The sequence below is a fragment of the Tupaia chinensis genome, unplaced genomic scaffold (assembly GCF_000334495.1).
Source record: "Tupaia chinensis unplaced genomic scaffold, TupChi_1.0 Scaffold000132_1, whole genome shotgun sequence".
Lineage (NCBI taxonomy): Eukaryota > Metazoa > Chordata > Mammalia > Scandentia > Tupaiidae > Tupaia > Tupaia belangeri.
Genome location: NW_006159601.1, coordinates 1,984,000 through 1,990,029, shown reverse-complemented (window position 1 = coordinate 1,990,029; position 6,030 = coordinate 1,984,000). Strand labels below are relative to the sequence as shown.

The 6,030-nt window shown below is 39.3% G+C and overlaps 1 long non-coding RNA gene across 1 annotated transcript in view; it reads right to left on the bottom strand.

The window, feature by feature from the left end:
• The window catches only part of LOC106734515 (uncharacterized), a 12,611-nt gene extending 6,804 nt beyond the window's left edge, over positions 1-5,807 (bottom strand). Inside the window, exons 1-2 of the long non-coding RNA XR_001370112.2 lie at positions 5,721-5,807; positions 5,172-5,274 (exon numbers count right to left, since the gene is read on the bottom strand). This is a non-coding gene — a long non-coding RNA (uncharacterized LOC106734515). The remainder of the gene's footprint in view (positions 1-5,171; positions 5,275-5,720) is intronic.
• Between the last annotated feature and the right edge of the window lie 223 nt (positions 5,808-6,030).

The window sequence follows — 6,030 nt, the reverse complement described above, 5'->3', positions numbered from 1 at the left end:
TTGGGCACATGTGCACATGGGCTCAGCATGAGTTTAAGCCATCGGGTTCAGGACTCGAACCGCGGTTGACTACATGGGAGTCCAATGACATAGCCATTATGCCAACTGCTAGTCCTACATTCCTTTCTTATCATGGCATATTTAATTCATTCATTTGTAGATGGAGTATTTACTTTGAAGATAATCAAAGTTATTAAGATTGTTAAAATTAATCTTATTTTTATTTATAATCCCACTTAATGCATTTCTATCATGTGTCAATCCTTGGGCTAGGCACTTCACCTACATTTAATGTGTTTTTGTTTGTTTGTTTGGTTTTTTTTTAAGAGACATTTTCAGTATAGGGCGCATGTGCTCACCAGAAAGAAAGTGAGAGACAGAGAAAAATCACCCCCCAGGAGGGAATGGCCATGTCAGAATCCCTTCTCCTCCATTCTCTTCTCAGGATTTTGGACATGCACACACCTGCATGCCAGGCATGAGTTTTAAGCCACTGGGTCTGGGACTTGAACCAATATGTGGGAGTCCAGCAATGTAACCATTACACTATCTGCTGGTCCCGCCTACATTTAATCTTTACAATTAAAGATTGAGGTTGGTATTACTAGTCCCACTTTTCAGATAAGAAAGTAGACTTAGAAAGAGTCTTTGGCTTACAAATAATTTTAAGATCATTGAGTATAAACACTTCATGGATGGGAACTTGCACCCTAGAGAGTTTAAGAAACTCTCCTGAAGTCCAAGTGAACTAATGACTGAGTTGAGACCACAACTCTGGCCCCCAGGATGTAAGCGAAACTCTTTCAATTAAACAAGGTAGTTCTCAGGTCAACTTTTCTCCCAAACAAAAGACCGAAACTCTAAGACATCTAACCTCTGTAAAACGAATATAGCAATAGAATTCATAGCATGCTATGAAGATTACTGAGAGCAAATGAATATAATGGGACATGTGCAATGCCTAGCACATACCTAGGATTCATCATATGGTGGCTGTTATTATTATCATCATTATTGTTATTGATTTATAAACAGGAAAACTAATCCAAGCAATCATTGAGCACCTTGATGATGTGAATCATCCCTTAAACTCCGCACCATACTGGAGTCTATATCACTTTACCTATTCAGATCAGTCTGAAGAACTGGCATGACATATTATGGGCTAGTCAGCCTCTTCTTTACTGTAGCTCCAATTGTTTCACCAAAGTAATGTTTGCATGCCCCTGGATATATTTAAGATGATTCCAGATGACACAGGTTTATATATTTAAATAGTTATGAATTTATTTTAACAAGTATTAGAAAAATATAACTAACAGATAAAACCACTGATAGTAAATAATCTTGCTTCGGGTGATATAAATTTAAACTTATGCTCAATTTTAAGAATATCAGGGGAATAAATAATAGAAACAGCAACATGTAATTACAACAAGAATTGTGAAAATGAACTATAAATACAGTTTGGAGAGCACAAATTTAACACACCTAGAGAACAATTATAGGGGTCTAGCAGTTCCTAATAGCCTTGTTTATTATTAATCTTTTTATATTACCAATATTCTCTCTTCTGAGGTAGCTTAGCCTGTGTTCTTCTTTACACTCCATGATTCTCTCCACATTCTAAAACTGTCTAGGAATTATCAACATAAAGAAAGTGTGGAGAAGAATTCCCTTGAAGTGTTGGATCACACATAGTCTCCTTTGGGGAGATTACCATCTCCATTCCATTCCAGACTCCCAAAACATCCTCTTCAAACCTCTATCCTTGCATTTAGCACGTTGTATCAAAATTAAATACTCCATGCTTCTCTTTCCTGCTTTTCTGGGGTTCCTCAAGGGCAGGAATGTGCCCCATTCCTCTTTGCATCCCCAATGCCAAGTATAATAATTGGCAGAGGAAAAGTACCCAATTAACGTTTACCTGAAAAATGAGTACCAACCCCAAACTGCAAAAATTAAAAATAATGTTTCTTCTTGTTGGCCCCTGAAAACTTGCTGCCTATCCAATACATAGGGCAATCATGAAAGAGCTTTGTATTTATTCTGTTTTAGCTAAGAATTTAGTGGCTATGAAATATTTCTCAGCTATTCCAATGTGGGAGGCGCAAGAGACGAATACGTTGGAGAAAGGGTAGCATGTGTTCAGGCTTCAGAGGGTACAAACTTCTCTTCCTTGTCACTGGTAACCTGGTTTGAACTGATAACTTTTAATTGGGACAAAGCCTTGGGGAAAAAAAAAAAAATCCCTCCCAAATGCAAATGCTTCCATCTGTGATCCTATTAAACATTTGCTCATTCAGCAGAGCTTTGCCAAACTGCCACATTATCTCTTCTTGACAATTAACATTTGATCCAGAAACTGAGAAATGGAGGAAAAAAATATAGATGATAGGACTCATTTTAAATAAACTGAGTATTAAATAAAACACAAACCTGCAACTTTATTAAGATCCTGAATAACTTGCCAATAATCTTTTTTTTTTCCCCCTCCAGTGTGATGAATCACTAGACTATAACCTTTCCATCAGGGCAGAAAAGAAGAGTGTACTGAGAGATTGAAGAGAGTTGGGGTCTACCTCTAATTTTGCTGCTGGGTAGGTCTTGGGCAAGGCAGTGAATCTACTCAGACTTCAGTTTCTCTTTAAATTAGGGTTCGAACTAGATTCTCCTAGGGCCTTTTGTTCCTATTTTTCTTTCTTTCTTTCTTTCTTTTTTTTTTAAAGCTGATTTATTTCTTGCTTCCATGAGCAAAAAAAGAGAGAGCATGATTGAGAGAGTGCACAGCCCCAGCAGGATCATGATGAACAGATCCACCTCCAGCTTCAGGCAGCTCCAGATCATGGGCACACATGTGCTCGATGTGAACCCAGAAACTTCCCAAGTGGGTCAACCTCACAGAGTGTGTATGTATTACTGTCGCTACCCCTAGGAGGAGCCTTTCTAAATCTAATAAACTACCTTCAATTCATTCATACATTTAAAAAAATATTTATTGAACTCCTACTATATGGCAGGGACTGTGTTAGGTACTTGTGGATAACAATTAGCAAGATAGGCAAGATAGATGTGTTTTACTGGAACGTAAAGTCCAAGGTTGAGGGTAAGTATTAGACTAATGATTATGCATAAGCATACAAATAATTACTTAAGTGTGGTTATGCTAAGTATAAGGCAGATGGGCAGTGTAATATCAACATACATAGCAAGGAGGGCTAGAATAGTCCCAGGGGACAGAAGACGCATCCTTGAAAAAGTGATATTTGACAGCTGGCATCTGAAGGGTTGAGCAGGAGTGGCTCAGAGGAAAGGTGGGCCCAAGCAGAGGAAAGAAGGTGGATATTTGAGGAACTAAGAGTAACTAGTGAAGGGCTGGGCAGTCAAGTGAGTTGAGACTAAACAAGCCAGCTCCCGTCTACATGGGGCTTTACAAGCCAAATGAAATTTAACCCCTTTCAGTGGTAAAAGGAAGCCATTAATGGAGATGATATCATTGGAAGTGAAAAGATTTATAGGAACTGATTAAGAGAATGCTCTTTTCTCTGGCCATACCTCAAATTGTGATAAGACCTGGTGGGTAAGATCTTAACTTGGATACTTGTGGATAAACTAATGCAAAAGAAATACTCATATTATAATCTGGGACTTCTTTGGGGTTCTTGAATAATTCTGTATGGTTCATTTTCTCATACTAGTTAAGCTCTTTGTATGGCCTTAGTTTGCCCATTATTGCAATATTTCAGGAAAGAATATGCCATTGGAACTTTAAGCAAATCCTTGCTAATGAGGTTACGATTCCAACTTTCTTAGCAGGCAATGTCACCTTTTGTAAGAATAGTCATCGACAAGGTTTTGAAGGCAGTCAGCCCCTTGTTTGTCTTTTGGACTCTACAAAGCTCAGTTTTATTCCTCTTCTCTTTGTAAAGAATCAGATCGCTTCCGTTTAGAAGTTGAGGTGAAATAAACTCATAGTGTTCTCCTTTTCAGGGGAGCTAGCTTTCTAGATTCTCCTATTGCAGACTGAAAGGCTTTGTACTCTATTTTAAAGACTCTCAAAAATCAGCCAGCAGGTGGGGAAGAAATTGTGTGCATCTGAGTGGAGGAAGGTTGACTTGAGAAACTTTTCAAGTGTGCCTGTGTACATTATCATGACACATTCCACTAATCAGGAAGGAGGCTCGGAGATTGAGTCAAGTAATAATTCTTTAACCCAGAATTTGGAGGCTTATATTTTATTCTCTCTAAATTAAAATATATGTTTATTTGGGTGTGGTGGCACTTGCGCTATGGTAAATGAAAATATATGTTTATCCTTTTCTATATTAAAAACTGCAACTCTTAATGTTATTCATTGTTGGCATTCATTTTGTTTTTTTAAGTTTTTTGCCATAGGGTGTGTGTGCTTGCCGGAGAGAGAAAGAGATAGTGAGAGGAAAAGTGAGAAATCACTCAGGGGGGATGGCTAACCACAATCCATTCTCCTCCATTCCCTTTTGGGGATTTTGGGTATGCACACAGAGTGATTTTCAAACCACCAGGTCCGGGGCTCAAACTGTAGTCTGCCATGCAGGAGTTCCACACCTTAACCACCGCGCCACCTGCTGACTGCCATTGTTGATATTCTTGATGACTGACTACATACAAGTCAATGTAATTTTTGGACCTGAACTTTTTCTAGGATTGGTTCAATATTCATAATAAGTATAATAAAGTACCACAATTGCCATTTGTACTTGGTCACTTTAATCATCTAATTTATATCCAATTAGGCAGCTAATGAAAAAGAAGAGGAGGTGAAAAATAGATTATATAAAGCTTAGGTTCTTTATTCCACCTAAGAGCTTTGGAATTATGACATTGGTTTACTAACAGAGACTGGAGAAGAAAGCCCAGCTGTGTCTTATGTTCTGCTTTACCGTGAAGATTAGTCAACTGGCCATTAGTTTGGAAGGTCTGTTGGAGGATTATGGTAATGAGAAGCTGCCTATCCCGAACCTGAAGTGAAAGCAGGGGTGTCAGAGTCATCATATTCTGTTGTCTGAGGCCAAACTACAGTAAGGGTCATCAGCATAAGGAGAAAATGGCATAGTTTACTGTTTAAGAACAGAGATTTTGGGGGCCAGTTTGCTGCCTCATAGCTGTGCATGACCCTGGACAATATTACTTACCCGTCTGTGCTGGAGTTTCCTTAGTTATAAAACAGGGATAATAATAATACCATGAGCCATCAAGAACAACGTAGGACTTAGGTGAGCTGAATGCGGCACTTGCCTAGAGCAAAAAATGGAAGGAAAAGCCATTAGACTCAGTAATCAAGATTTTAAAATATTTTATTGTACTATCTTTCAACAAAAATAAAATGTAATACAAAAAAAATTGTGATGAACAAAACTTCAAAAGGAACTTTCTGTGGATGAATGAATACACTGACCTTGGGAACCAGCAGTTAGCATAATAGCTATGTAGCTGGACTCCCATGTAGTCGACCACGGTTCGTGTCCCGGACCCGGTGGCTTAAAACCCACACCGGGCGCATGTGCATGTGTGCCCAAGATCCCGAGAGGAGAATGGAGGAGAAGGGATTGCGGTGTGACCATCCTCCCTGGTGGTGATTTCTTGCTTTCTGTCTCTATGTCTCTCTCTGTCTGTCTGGCGAGTGCACGTGCCCTATAGTGAAAAACCTCTCAAAAAATAAATAAATAAATAAATACACTGACCGTTAAGTCTTCCTGAGGTTTTTAACAGAAGGTTGTACAGTCACACACTCAGCCTTTGTTTTTTGGCAGTCATTTCAAACTTCCAGAATATTTTGCTATTTGGGAAATATAATGTAGCTGGACTCCCATGTAGTCGACCACGGTTCGTGTCCCGGACCCGGTGGCTTAAAACCCACACCGGGCGCATGTGCATGTGTGCCCAAGATCCCGAGAGGAGAATGGAGGAGAAGGGATTGCGGTGTGACCATCCTCCCTGGTGGTGATTTCTTGCTTTCTGTCTCTATGTCTCTCTCTGTCTGTCTGGCGAGTG